The sequence below is a fragment of the Sturnus vulgaris genome, chromosome 29 (genome assembly GCF_052056855.1).
Source record: "Sturnus vulgaris isolate bStuVul1 chromosome 29, bStuVul1.hap1, whole genome shotgun sequence".
Lineage (NCBI taxonomy): Eukaryota > Metazoa > Chordata > Aves > Passeriformes > Sturnidae > Sturnus > Sturnus vulgaris.
Window position 1 is genome coordinate 485,976 of NC_142271.1, and position 12,397 is coordinate 498,372.

Here is a 12,397-nt window from a genome sequence, read left to right on the forward strand (position 1 = left end):
TCCAAAACAATGTCCAGCTGAGTTCCACATGTGCCAGGAGCTACCTGGATCCCTCTGGACAGTCCCACAGCCTCCAAGGGCCCCTCTCCATCCTGCCTTCCCTCCTTCTATCCCTGTGCCCAGGCACAGACCCCTTTCCACACACTTCACAGGTTTCTTAGAGTTTTACAAGCCTGGATAGGAGCAGTCCTGTTGTGAGGTGAAGCATCCTGACTTCTCCATCCTGGGTGATACTTGGGGCAAAAGCTTCTTGTCATGAAGAAAACCAATCAACAGACACTGCCTCATGCCAGCTTTTCTCCCAAGTGCCCTCATATATTCCCAGGATACACTGTGGCCTCTTGGCATCTCCATACCTCTGGGAGGGACAAGGAAGATGCAGTTCTCCGTGGGGCCCATATGGTGACAGTGCTCCCACATTCCCTAACGCTGCCCCGCCGCCAGCAGGGAACTGCACAGATGGTCCCTGCCTGGTGCCAGGGACTGCCCGTGGCCAGGACACCCAGGGATAACAAGGGAAATGAGGCATTCTGGCTGGAAATAAGGTGCCAGTTTTTAGCAGCAAAGGATTGGATTCCCATTCCAAAAGGTGAGATGGATTTGCTGAGATGGGGGCTGGGAATGTGGTGGAGACCTGAGAAAAGATGCAGCGGTGCCTCCTCTCTCATCCAGGTCTGGGAGGTCTCCTGGGGTCCCCTTGTCCCTTGTTGGAGATGCAGCAGTGGCAGAACAGGACATTTGGGCAGCTCTCCAGGCTTTGAGGCTGTCTCAGGTGTTGGGAAGCCCTGGGTGCCCAAAGGGTGAGGACAGGGCACACTGCAAGCAATCAAAGGCAACTACTCCCAATATCTTACTTTACAGAACACACTTCTTCCCCAAACACTGGCTCCAATCCCATGAAGCAGTTCTCACCTCAACCCTTGCTCACTCCAAGTTGCTAAACCAGAGGAGAATCTGCGAGGAAAAATGTCCAGATCTGACAGTTTCTTTGCAGGGAGCAGTGAACGCTAGCACTGCACTGGTATTTATACTTCCCAGTGGGAGGGGAGGCATTACACACCACTTCCAGAGGGTATTTTCAGACAGCCACCTGCTCCTCATTGTGCAGAGACACAATTGTTCCTCAGCAAAACCTTGTCAGACAATGAGCTGAAATCTGCTCTGGGCCCTGGGGGGGGAGGATGGAGCTGAACCCCCCAGGGCTGGCACCCAAACGGGGTCACACAGACATCTACAGGAATCTACAGGACTCTGTCACCCTGGGATGTGCTGTGGGGATCCTGACTCAGTTTCCCTGTTTCCAAAGTGGGCCACCTGTCCTGCCCTGACCCCAGAGAAAGGTGGGACCTCAGGATATTCCAAGGAGGAATGTGGCAGGGACAGAACTGCCAGGGTAAAGCCACACCAACCTCCTGCCCTTGCACTTCGGGGTGATGTGACAGACAGAAATGGACCTTGGAGGGCCTTCAGCCTGGATGATCCCTCTGACAAGTGGGATCCCCAAGCCTGGCCAAGAGATTTAGCAAGCCCAGGCTCACCTTGAGACTTCATCTCTGGGTCTGCAACAGCCAAAGACACCGCTGGGAGGAGAGATGACCATAGGTCTGAGGATGCTGCTGAAGCCCTGAGTATCCCAGGAGTCCGTGTGGAAGCACAGGGAGTGCTCTGGAGGAGCAGGGGAATGTGATTGCTGGAACATGAGCTGGATTTCACTCTGTGGCACAGCTGCCCCAGTTGGCATGAGGTGTTCACCTGAACCAGCAAAAACACAAACTAAACCCCGAAATCCTGTAATCATACCCCACTCCAGTCCTGCACTCAGCAGCATCACTGAAACCCCGGACTGTGGAAATCCTGGGGAAATCCCAATTCCTTTGGTGCATGAGAGGTTGGAAAACCACCATGTGCCCTGGAAGAGAGGAGATGGATGCACCTGATCCATGAAACCAAGCTCACATCCCTCTTACAGGATGTGGTATGCACTCAGATCCATCCACAGGCACAAGGAGGGGTTTCAGCAGCCACCAAACAAACACACAAAAGGCACAATTCTGGTTACAGCCATTTCCTTTTCCAGTTGCTTTTCTGCTGTGTGTACACATGGTTCATCCATCCTTTTGTTCCATAACTTCGAACCAAACCCCCTGTCTTTTTCTCTGTTAGCCTGAAGTCACAGAGTCCCAGAAGCTCAGAATAGTGGGGGTTGGAAGGGACCTCTGAAGATCATCTAGCCCAATGCCCTCTCAAAGCAGGGTAAAACCCCAAGCAGATGACAAAGGGACACATGCAGGTGAGTTTGGAATGCCTCCAGAGAGGGAAGCTCCACGCCCTCCCCAGGCAGCTGTTCTGGTGCTCTGCCCTCCTCCATGGAAAGAAGTCCTTCCTCATGTTGAGGTATTGAGAGTCTTTGATTTCTCTCTCAAGGATGGTTACTTTGAACAGCAGCAGAAGGAAATGCAATCCCTACAGAAGCAGCAGGTGAACCAGCCCCTGGGTGACTCTGCCAGGGAAGGTAGCACTGGGATCCATCCCAGCAACTGGGCTGGTTTCCAGCCCAAGGTGGATGCAGACTCCCCTGACAGGGAACAAGGCACAGGGAAGTGATCCACAACCATTGGGAGAAAATCCTGTGCTTGTCACAGCAGGGGTATCACTGCAAAGTTCCCTTACCTTTGGGAAAGTGAGGCTTTGTGCCTCAGTTTCCCCACGAGCAGGGCACAACTTCAATCCTTGCTGAGGCACAGAGGAATGGCTGGTGATTTTCCATGATTTCACTCGAGGCTTTGCCATGGGTACATCCCTCCCGCCCCCATGGCACTTCTGCTGAGGAGTTATCTCATCTGGGAGCCTGCTGGGCTGGAGCTGGGGGCCTCCCCCTCGCTGCCAAACCAGCGCCTGCCCTGCTTTAGTCACACCCTGTGAGCACTTGTGTTAATTTATTCAGCGACGAGGGAAGAGTCACCAGCTCCAAGGGGGGCTGAGGAAATCTGTGCCACGGGTGCACCCGAGCCCTGCCAAATGCTGCAGAGGTGCCTCTCACTCACCCGGGCCCTGGCACCCACAGCAGCCCATGCCAAGCCCAGGGCTCAGGGGAGGCTGCTGCTTGTAGAGAAACCCCGGGCAAACCCCACGTGCACCTGAGGAGCTTCCAGCCTGGTCTGCCCAAGATCCAGGGTTCCCCCTGCACCACCCATCCCACTGGAATCTCTTCCACACCCTCAGCCGACCCCCCCTGCCACAGCCCCAGCAGTGATAACCATTCCCACACATCAGCTGCACATCTGCCCAGCTCCCAGTGTAAAATTCGGCCACCAACTCCATGGCTGCTGGAGAGGGAAAATGGCTCAGTGAGCGCCTCAGGGCCCAAAGTGTCCCTGTCCTGCTCGGGCATGTCTCCAGCATTCTGCCACCACAGAACCATGTGGTGAACCCTGCCTTCCTGCCAGGCACTGTGTCCCTTTGCTTTGGAAAGGACCTTGAAAGCTCAACCGGTTCTACCCCCTGCCATGGGCAGGGACATCTTCCATGAGACTAGGATGCTTCAAGCCCTGGCCATCCTGGCCAACCATCCTTCACTAGATTCTAAATTAAGAGTGGGGTTGAGGAAAAGCCCAGGGAGGGAGTCTGAAGTCAGGGAAGAGGCAAATGGGACTTCCCGTGAAATCTGGGAAGTGTTAGAGGGTGTTCAGAGCCACAGTGGACAGAGCAGAGATGTGGCCAGTGCTGCTGGCTTCAGGCTGGGCCACAGCAGGCTCAGGAACACATCCCTGCATCACACTTCGGAGTTTTGCAGGCACCACAACCTGCAAGGGAACACCAATGTCCTGGAGCATGACCCTGGCCCTGGGGAGGCCTCTAGAGTTCAGCAATTCACCACTAACCAACCCAGCACATAGAGACAACAGCAGCGAGATTGTGCCCCAAGTTCCCCTTGTGCTCCCCATCCCACCCGCAGACAATCCAGGTAAGGCTCCCCTTTCCTCCATCCTCCCAAAGCACAGAAGGTTTTAGTTGTTCCTGTTCCAGAAGAGTGGTGACATCATGGCTTGGGCACTGGCCGACCCCAACCAGAGGTAACTGGGATGGTTTCAGTAACTCAGGTGATGGAGGCTGGGGAAGATTCCCCCTTATTTTCATCCCTTCTGTTGTTCCTTGACTGTGCTAAGGGACTTCAGCAATTACTTAATCCCTTTGCTGATAGCACAGCTAGTTCCTAAAGAGCTTTTGCCCAGACACAGTGGTGGGCAGTGGGACATCAGTGGGATTTTCAGTTCTGGACACTCAGGCTTTGAAGATGAGCAGATCCAGCACCAGTACAGCTCTGCAAAGGCTGGCAAGGAAACCTCACAGGATTTACCACAAGCATCTCCTCCCCTATTAAGACATGTGGGTGCTCAGCTCCATGTAGGACAAGGCAGAACCATGGGGTTAAATCCCTTCCTGACTGAAAGCTGCTCTTCCTCCCAAGCACCCTCACACCACGGACAACCACAGCCCTGCCTTGCCAAGCTGGGCTCCTCTGGCACCTTGGCTGTCCCCCACTGGTCTGGAAGGGGTGGGTGAATTCCACCAAGGAGCAGGCAGAGATGGAGACGAGCAGCCCCGTGTACCCCCAGTCCAGGCTAGTATGATCCTGGTGCCATTCCCATGGTGCCCATGGCAGTGTGCCCTTGTGCAGGGCCCAGGGCAGTGTCAGCTCCTGACACTCCTCATCCCTGACAGCCACAGGACGTGGCAGGAGCAGCCGTGTGGGAACAGCTGAGGACAGTGACATTGCAGGGGGGCTGGGGGCAAGGCTCAGGCAGCCCTGTCTGCTCTGTCTAAATCCACATGGAGCAGGGTCACATCTTCAACCCACACCCTTCAGGTGAAAAGTGAGCGCCCAAAATGAGCCCCAGCCAAAGCCCACCTGGCACACTCGCACACCCGGCACACTCAGTACACCTGGCATAGCCAAAGCCACAGTGCTGCAGGAAGGACTCATCCTACTCCTGTCTGGCCTTTTAAGCCTTGTTTCATGCAAGAAGGACTTTCTGGTGGAGTCTCTGCCCTGCACATCCCAAATCCTGAGGCAGGGGAGGATGTGCCCACTCACCACATCAGTGAAGCAGAGGGCCTGGAGGTACTGTGCTTTAGAAGGGAAATCCAAGTTGTTCCTCTTTAGGAGAATTGTGGGATTAGCTCAACCCTTATTAAGCATCAGAGGAACCACAGAAAGCACCTCAAAAATAGCCTGCCATGGAAAAACTCCATCTGGAGCTCATTCCTTCTGGATATAGGCCACAAGGAAGATACAAAGCATATAAAAGTTCAGTTCCCTCCAGAAATCCCAAGTACTGAAAAAGATCAGGAAGAATAAATCAAGGTTTGCATGAATGTGACAAATGTGTTGGATCCATCAGGGAGCTCTAAGCAGAGCCCCTGAGGGCTTCACCCAGCATGGCATGAGCAGAGGGACCAGAGGAAACACCATGTACCACCACTGCTCCCCTCATTTGAGGATTGAAGAAAACAGAGAAAGCTTCAAATTGAGGGAAGCAACACCAAATTGCTCCAGAAAGTGTAGGGAGTGTGGTGGTTTGCAGAGGGGTGGCAGCCCTCCCCCATGGCAGCAGAACTCTAATCTGGGTATGTAGCATCTCAAAATCCAGCACTGGGCATTAGCTCAACTCAGTTTCTAACTTGGTCGCTCTCAGAATGTCAGCTCCATGCATCCTCGGTGTCCCCAGGCACAGCCCTGCCTGGCACAGGAGCTCCAGGAGCTCTGCCCTTATCCTCACTGTGCTACCCACAGGTTTCCAGCTCACCCAAGGGGGAGCCCCAACCATGGCATATCGAGCCTGACCCCTGCTTCTGTCCATCACCCCCAAAGAGCACCCAAAAACACTGAACCCGTTTCACCCTTGGCCCAAACCCCTGGGAACAGCAGTCTGCCACTCCCAGTAATCTGGGGACTCCTGCATATGCTGAGTTCACAGGATCCCAGACTTGTTTGGGTTGGAAGGGACCTTTAAGACTACCCTATTCCACCCCTTGCCAAGGGACACCTTCCAATATCCCAGGTTGCTCCAAGCCCTGTCCAGCCTACCACCAGGAACAATCCCCTGAACCACTCCAGAAGGTTAGAAAAGGATTTAGCCAATCCATGAGACATCACCAGGAGAGGAGGGACATATCTGCAGCTCAGCAGGCTTTCAAAGGAATTAAATGTGGCTAATTACACTGGTGCACTGGTGGGAAGAGTTGCTGGTGCAGTGGTTTCTTACCTGGTCCTCCTGTTTGCTCCTGTGGACACTCAAAAATGTAGGGGCCGGGACACCTTAAACTCCCTTGGGGAGGAATGAAGGAAAGGGGCTATCCCAATGCCTTGGAAAACATCTGCTGCCTGAGCTGAGGATGGTGTGTGCTCTCTATAAAAAGCCAAAGCTCACATGGCAAAAAGACTCGTCTGGGGCTGGAAATCTCTCTCCACACATGACCCAAGCACAGCAGCTGAGCCAACGCTTTCCAGAGCGTTTAGTGACCATTTCTGCAGACTGCTTTACATTTTTGGCTCTTTTACAACACAGTTTTGGGCCCTGTGAACCCCCCAAGGTCTGTTCCTGCAGATGTGGGAGCAGGCAGAGCCCAGCTCTGCAGCACTGGACGAGGCAGAGGGTTCAGGCCATCCCTGAGCCCCAGTACCCAGCACTGCCAGCTGTGCTGCTGCAGAGCTGCAGCCCCTGCAGGGCAGCAGAGGCAGAAAACCCAGCACATGTCATGACTGGTGGGATGCTCACCCGAGCAGAAGTGGCTCCTGCCCAGCCTCCTGTGCCCTCCTCCTACCTCCCCAAGTTCAGAGCTGCCTGCAGGCACCAGCCCACCTGAGGTGACCTTCACCTGTCATGCTGATGTGGGGACATTCACTGAGTGATGCTCACATGTGAACCTGATAGATAGAGCTCCCTGACCTTGTATCCTCCGGGTAAATGCACCAATTTATCTTCACCAGCTCTGGAAGGTGCCTGGTTTGGACAGCTACAATCGCTTCCCTGATGAAATAAAGTGATTCCAGGCCAGCTCATCTGAGTGATGATTGCTGCTGGATTCCACCTTGCCACAACCACAAGAGACCTTCAGCCCATGCAGACACAGCAGCAACACCTCCTTGGTGCAGGAATGCACCCAGTGCAGGCACTCAGAAGGATGGAATTTATCCTGCATCCAAATAGTATGTAACTGGAGGTGGGATTTTTGTGCCATGCCCTTTGCAAAGTGCTTGGCCCTGCTGAAGAACATGCTGGACCCTGAAAATGTGGTGACTCTGAAGAAGGTGATGGGCTCCGGGCTTGATAAGCAAAGCAGTAATTCCCAGAAGCTCTGGGAATGTACATTAACACCCACCCTGCAGCTCTCCTACCCTCATGGCACAGCATGAGGTGCTGTACAAAGGCCCTTTCTCCCCTCCAACATCACAACCACAGTTGTTGGTCACCATCTTTCAGCTCAGTTTAACCTTCCAGAGCCACCTTCACTTGCCTGGACCTACTCAGAGCTGATAGGGAGCTCCAGGGCTCACATTCAGCAGTGCTCTGCATCCTTACAGGCCATACAGCCTCTCCAGGGTGTCCCCACCCCAGCTATGGAGTGAACCTGAACAGGATTCATCTCTCCCTACAGCCAAAGCCACCTTCCTCCCAGGCACTGGTCCCTTTGGCACCTTTGCATGTCCAAATCCTTCCAGGCATAGAGCAGGGATGGATCCAAGCCCAACTTGCTCCTTGCTCTCAGGGATTTCTGAAGAGCATCAGCCAGTTCTGATGGCTGAAACGAGATCCAGAGATTCCAGGTGGAATCTAGTTACTGAAGCTCAAGAACCACCCTCCCAAACTGGGTCCCACCATCTCCTCTGCCCTTTGCAAAGTATGTGGCCTGCTCCAGCTGTATCTGGTCTAGGGAACATGGGACAGGGCAAGGCAAGAGGGTTTCTGGGTCAATCCAAGTCTCCTGAGGCAAAACAGATGGGTTTGCTGGTGGGGACTGATGTTCTGAAAAGCAATTACACATGAAAACATCCCCAACAGACTCTGCTCTGCTCTGGCCCAAAGCCCAAGTCATCCTGGGCTTGGATTTTAATTAGCCCCGTTTTGGTATCTGCTTTCTCTTCCCTCCAGATAATGATTTAATTATTACAGACATATCTTTGAATTAGCAGCTTCCTCAGTGGATTATTCAGATCTCCTCAATTACAGAGCCTAACTCACCACCATCACAGGAAAGGCTGGAGAGAACAAAGGAAGCCCGCAATGCTTCCTGGAAAGAGGAACCACGCAAGCACCCATACAGGCAGGGGCCACTGCCAAGCCCCTCTCCTCCATTTATCCAGGTGTCTCTCACAGCTGGACAGGAAACCTCGCTCCAAACCACACCCAAAGAGTTGCATCATATGTGACCACAGCCCTGTCTTCCCAGCAGGCCTTTGCATGCAGCAGAACACAAGCCAAGTGAAAAGGACACGGGATGAGCTGGGACACGGAGCCGCCTCTGTGCATCTCTCTCCAACGGGATCACAAGTCTGGGGATCTCCCAGCAGAACGGACCCTGTGGGGACCTGGTGAGGACCCACTGCCAGACTACAAGTGCCCTTGTGCTGGGTGTCACCCCAGTAAGCTCCTCACAAGGGAGGTGGGATGAGGCAGGGAACAGGGACCAAGAGGTGGGAATGGCAAGTCCAATCTCCTCCAGCAGTGGGACTGGGTAAGGGCCTGGGGCTCAGCCAGGCCCCAAGCCTGAGGGATGCTTGTTGAAGAGAAATCAGCAGAACAGGCTGCCAAAATAAACACCAGAGGTAAATGCAAAGCCAAGGAAGGGGAAAGCCTTCAGAGTGCAGCTCTAGGGCAGATCTGGTGCCAAGGAGCAGGCACATCTGCACAGGAGGGAAGTCCCAGCTGAACTGCCAGGCAGACACGTTGCTCCCTCACTGTAAGGTGTGGGTAGGGCATCTCCAGGCTGCACAAATTCCCAGCAAACTCTCCTCCCCATCCTGGCACAGACTCACAGAATATTCTGAGCTGGAAGGGGTGATCCCTCTCCCCAGGCTGGGCTGGGACACGAGGGGACACACTCAAGAGGTGCCCCATCTCTTGCTGCAAAGGGTAGCAAGTTCCAAGGACACCCCAGGAAGCACCTTGGTCCTTTTCCACTGACACACTCGAGATCCTGACTCCACATTGTGCTTCACCCAGGACCCCCAAGATTTTCCTCGCCAGCACTGCTACAATCCCCACATTACTATCAAAGGAACCAGATTTTGCAGCAGCCACTGGGAAAGCTCTACTGCCTCTCCCTGCTGTAGCACGGGCCGGAGCAGAAAATCTCCTCTGGCTCCCCTGTCACTGCAGTTTACACTCCAGGAGATCAGCTTAAAGCAGCTGCAGCTCCTGCTGCTGCAGGAAAAGCCCTCGAGCACAGCTACATGTGAGTCTGCACCTGCAAACAGAGCCCAAGCCTCCCAAATCCCAGGCTAACCCTGCATTTGTGAGGCTGGATCCTCCTCTGGATCCCTTCCTGAGCTCAGGAAAAGCAGCTATGCATCACAAATACCAGTGCTGTGGCTTGCTATCCCAGTTCATGGGCTGGGGGGATACAGCCCTGCTGTCCCTGATATTCCTGGTGGCATTCACAGCCCTGTTCTCTGGGCAATGAGCCCCAGCCCTGCACCACTGGCCCCATACCCCACGTCCCTCCAGGGTGTCCCCTGGTTCTGTCTTCTCCAACAGCCATCACAAACCTTTGAGCATTCCAAGTTCTCCACCCCATCAGAGACCAACACAATCAAGAGCAAGCAGGGGGAGAGAAAAGGCCAAGGTGCAACAAAGGCTTTTGGTTTAATTTCCTTAAGAAACCAGGCAAAAGAAGATGGGAGTGGAAGCGACACACAAAAAAACCAGAAAGATTTTCATTAACCCGATCAAACCTCCTGGAATATGATAACAGAGGCAGTAACAGACACCTCCCATCTGGCCACGGACAAAGAAAGGCTTCCTAGTTATGAAGAAGATGAAAATTGGAGTAGAAGAAAGGAAATTATTAAAAAATGGCTGAAATGTGAGCTGTTATTAAAAAGCCTTCACCTGGAGAGAAATAATGAATGATGAGAACAGGAATATATGATGGGGGAAGCTGAACAGACAGAGAACAAATGGGGGAGCAACCATCTGAGAATAGCTCTGAAAGCCACGCTGGTGACTCCAGGGGTGGGCTGACCTCCAGAGCTGTGCCTCGGTTACCTGTGAGGAATTTGGGATCCTGAGAGGCCATGCCCTTCAGGAGGGTGATAGCACTGCAGGTGACAGCAGCCCTGGGATATCCCTAACCCCCGAGGAGCAAGTCCCAAAGAGACATAGGTAAATGCGCCCGGATTTTGGAACATCCTTCCAGAGGCGCTGATCCCGCCCTCCTGTCACCCCTTCCACGCCGTCCCTGCTGTGCCCGCTCGAGGAGAGGGACAGGGACAGGGAGGGACAGGGACAGGGACGCTCCAGTTTCCCCGGGGTACCTGCAGCAGCAGCAGCAGCAGCACGGCCGGGAATGCAGCGGCCAGAATCCCGAGTGGAAAAGCAGCTGGCACCACCCGGGGCGGGGGGGAAACCCACCCATCCCTGTGAGACCCCGAGACCGCCCGAGCCGGGGCGGCCGCGGCCTCGCACGGCCCCGGCGCTGCCGGGAGGGAGGGGAGTGTCGGGGCCGTGTCACTGTCACTGTCACGGTCACTGTCGCTATCACGGTCACTGTCACGCAGCACTGCGAGCCCGCCCGCTCCCGCTCACAGCCGCGACAGCTCCATCCCTGCCGGCAGCCCGGGCCGGAGCCGCGCTGGCCCTGCTCCCATCCCGGGGATCCATTCCTCCGGCCCTGCTCCCATCCCGGGGATCCTTTCCTCCGGCCCTGCTCCCATCCCGGGGATCCATTCCTCCGGCCCTGCTCCCATGCCGGGGATCCATTCCTCCGGCCCTGCTCCCATCCCGGGGATCCTTTCCTCCGGCCCTGCTCCCATGCCGGGGATCCATCCCTCCGGCCCTGCTCCCATGCCGGGGATCCATCCCTCCGGCCCTGCTCCCATCCCGGGGATCCATCCCTCCGGCCCTGCTCCCATGCCGGGGATCCATCCCTCCGGCCCTGCCCCAGCTGCTGCGCCAGGAATTCTGCGGCAGCAGCCACTCGCATTCCCCGAGGAATCCTCCTCTCTTGGCATCTCCCTCCAACGCCTCCCAAAAGCTGCGTCTGGGGACACATGACTGGAGCCCCGGACACGGCCCCGCTCCCCCACCCCAGCCTTGCTCTGGCCCACGTTCACACCGACACAGTGATCAGAGTCCTCCGATTCTGACAGGATTCACTTTTTGGGAAGCAAAAAGTGAGAGTCAAACCTCACACATTTACTGCCAGAGTAAGGTCGAGGGCAGCAGGGAGTTGGGAGCTGTGCCTGCACAGAGGTTGGATTTTTCCAAACCCAGACCATCACCTTTAGAGGAGAATACAGAGGCAGTAAAGCCATCCCAGTAGCCACCATCACCTTCTGCATCCTACTCCCACCACCAGTCTGGACCAACTCTTCCCTGCCAGCCTGCTCTGGTTACTGGTGCCATCAGTACTTGTCCTGGGCCTGTAAGTCCTCTCATATTTACAGAAGTTTTGGGTACCACCAAGTGCACTCAGCAGCTGCATCAGAGTGATCAGCCTCAGTTCATGCCGGGGGGGTAGACAGAGGCAAAAGGAAACCACAAAGGTCCCAGCTGCCCCAGAGACTAGTTAAACTGGGTGTTTATAAGCAGCTTCTGATCATGGTGTAGTGGCCATGGTGGTATTAAGTCAAAAGTTGGACTTGATGATCTTGGAAGTCTTTTCCAACCTTAATGATTCTATGACTCTTTGATTCTATGATTTGGGGATAAATCCTGCAAATTCTCACACTTTTGGGAGACCACACTCATAGAAATGCCCAGCTCACAAGTGATCACACAGGAGCTGACCAATGTCACTCTCCTGGCGTGCACTCTCCACCTGCACCAAGAGAAAAGAGATAAAGTTCCAGGTGCAGGCAACAGCCTGGGAAGATCCTTCTGCTCCCTTCCCCACCCCAGGGCAGACCATGAGGAGTCGAGTCCTTGGAAGGAGAAAGTCCAGGTACTGACTGATGGAGGACCTGACACACCTTGGTCTGACAGAGCAGGGTGCTCTTTCTGATGGGTCATACATTAGTCCCCAGGCCAGGGAAGTGACAGCCCCTCCCTGACATCTCCAGTGGTTGGATTTCCTTCGAGTTGCAGTGGGCAAAGGGGGAAATCAAGCAGCCAGTGTCTGCCAGCTGGTGGGGCTGGTGACTGGTTTCCTCACCTTTCCAGCCTTGAAAATAAAC

The 12,397-nt window shown here is 54.7% G+C and overlaps 1 protein-coding gene across 4 annotated transcripts in view; it reads right to left on the reverse strand.

The window, feature by feature from the left end:
- Window positions 1-12,397, reverse strand: part of PPFIA4 (PPFI scaffold protein A4) — a 59,409-nt gene that overhangs the window by 39,124 nt on the left and 7,888 nt on the right. The window contains exon 1 of one of the 4 annotated variants that reach the window (XM_088180332.1): window positions 1,539-1,717. The exons of the other annotated variants lie outside the window; for them this stretch is intronic. The gene's annotated coding sequence lies outside the window, so the exon portion shown is untranslated. Of the gene's footprint in view, window positions 1-1,538; window positions 1,718-12,397 lie in introns of those variants that run through there. 4 annotated transcript variants of the gene reach the window in all.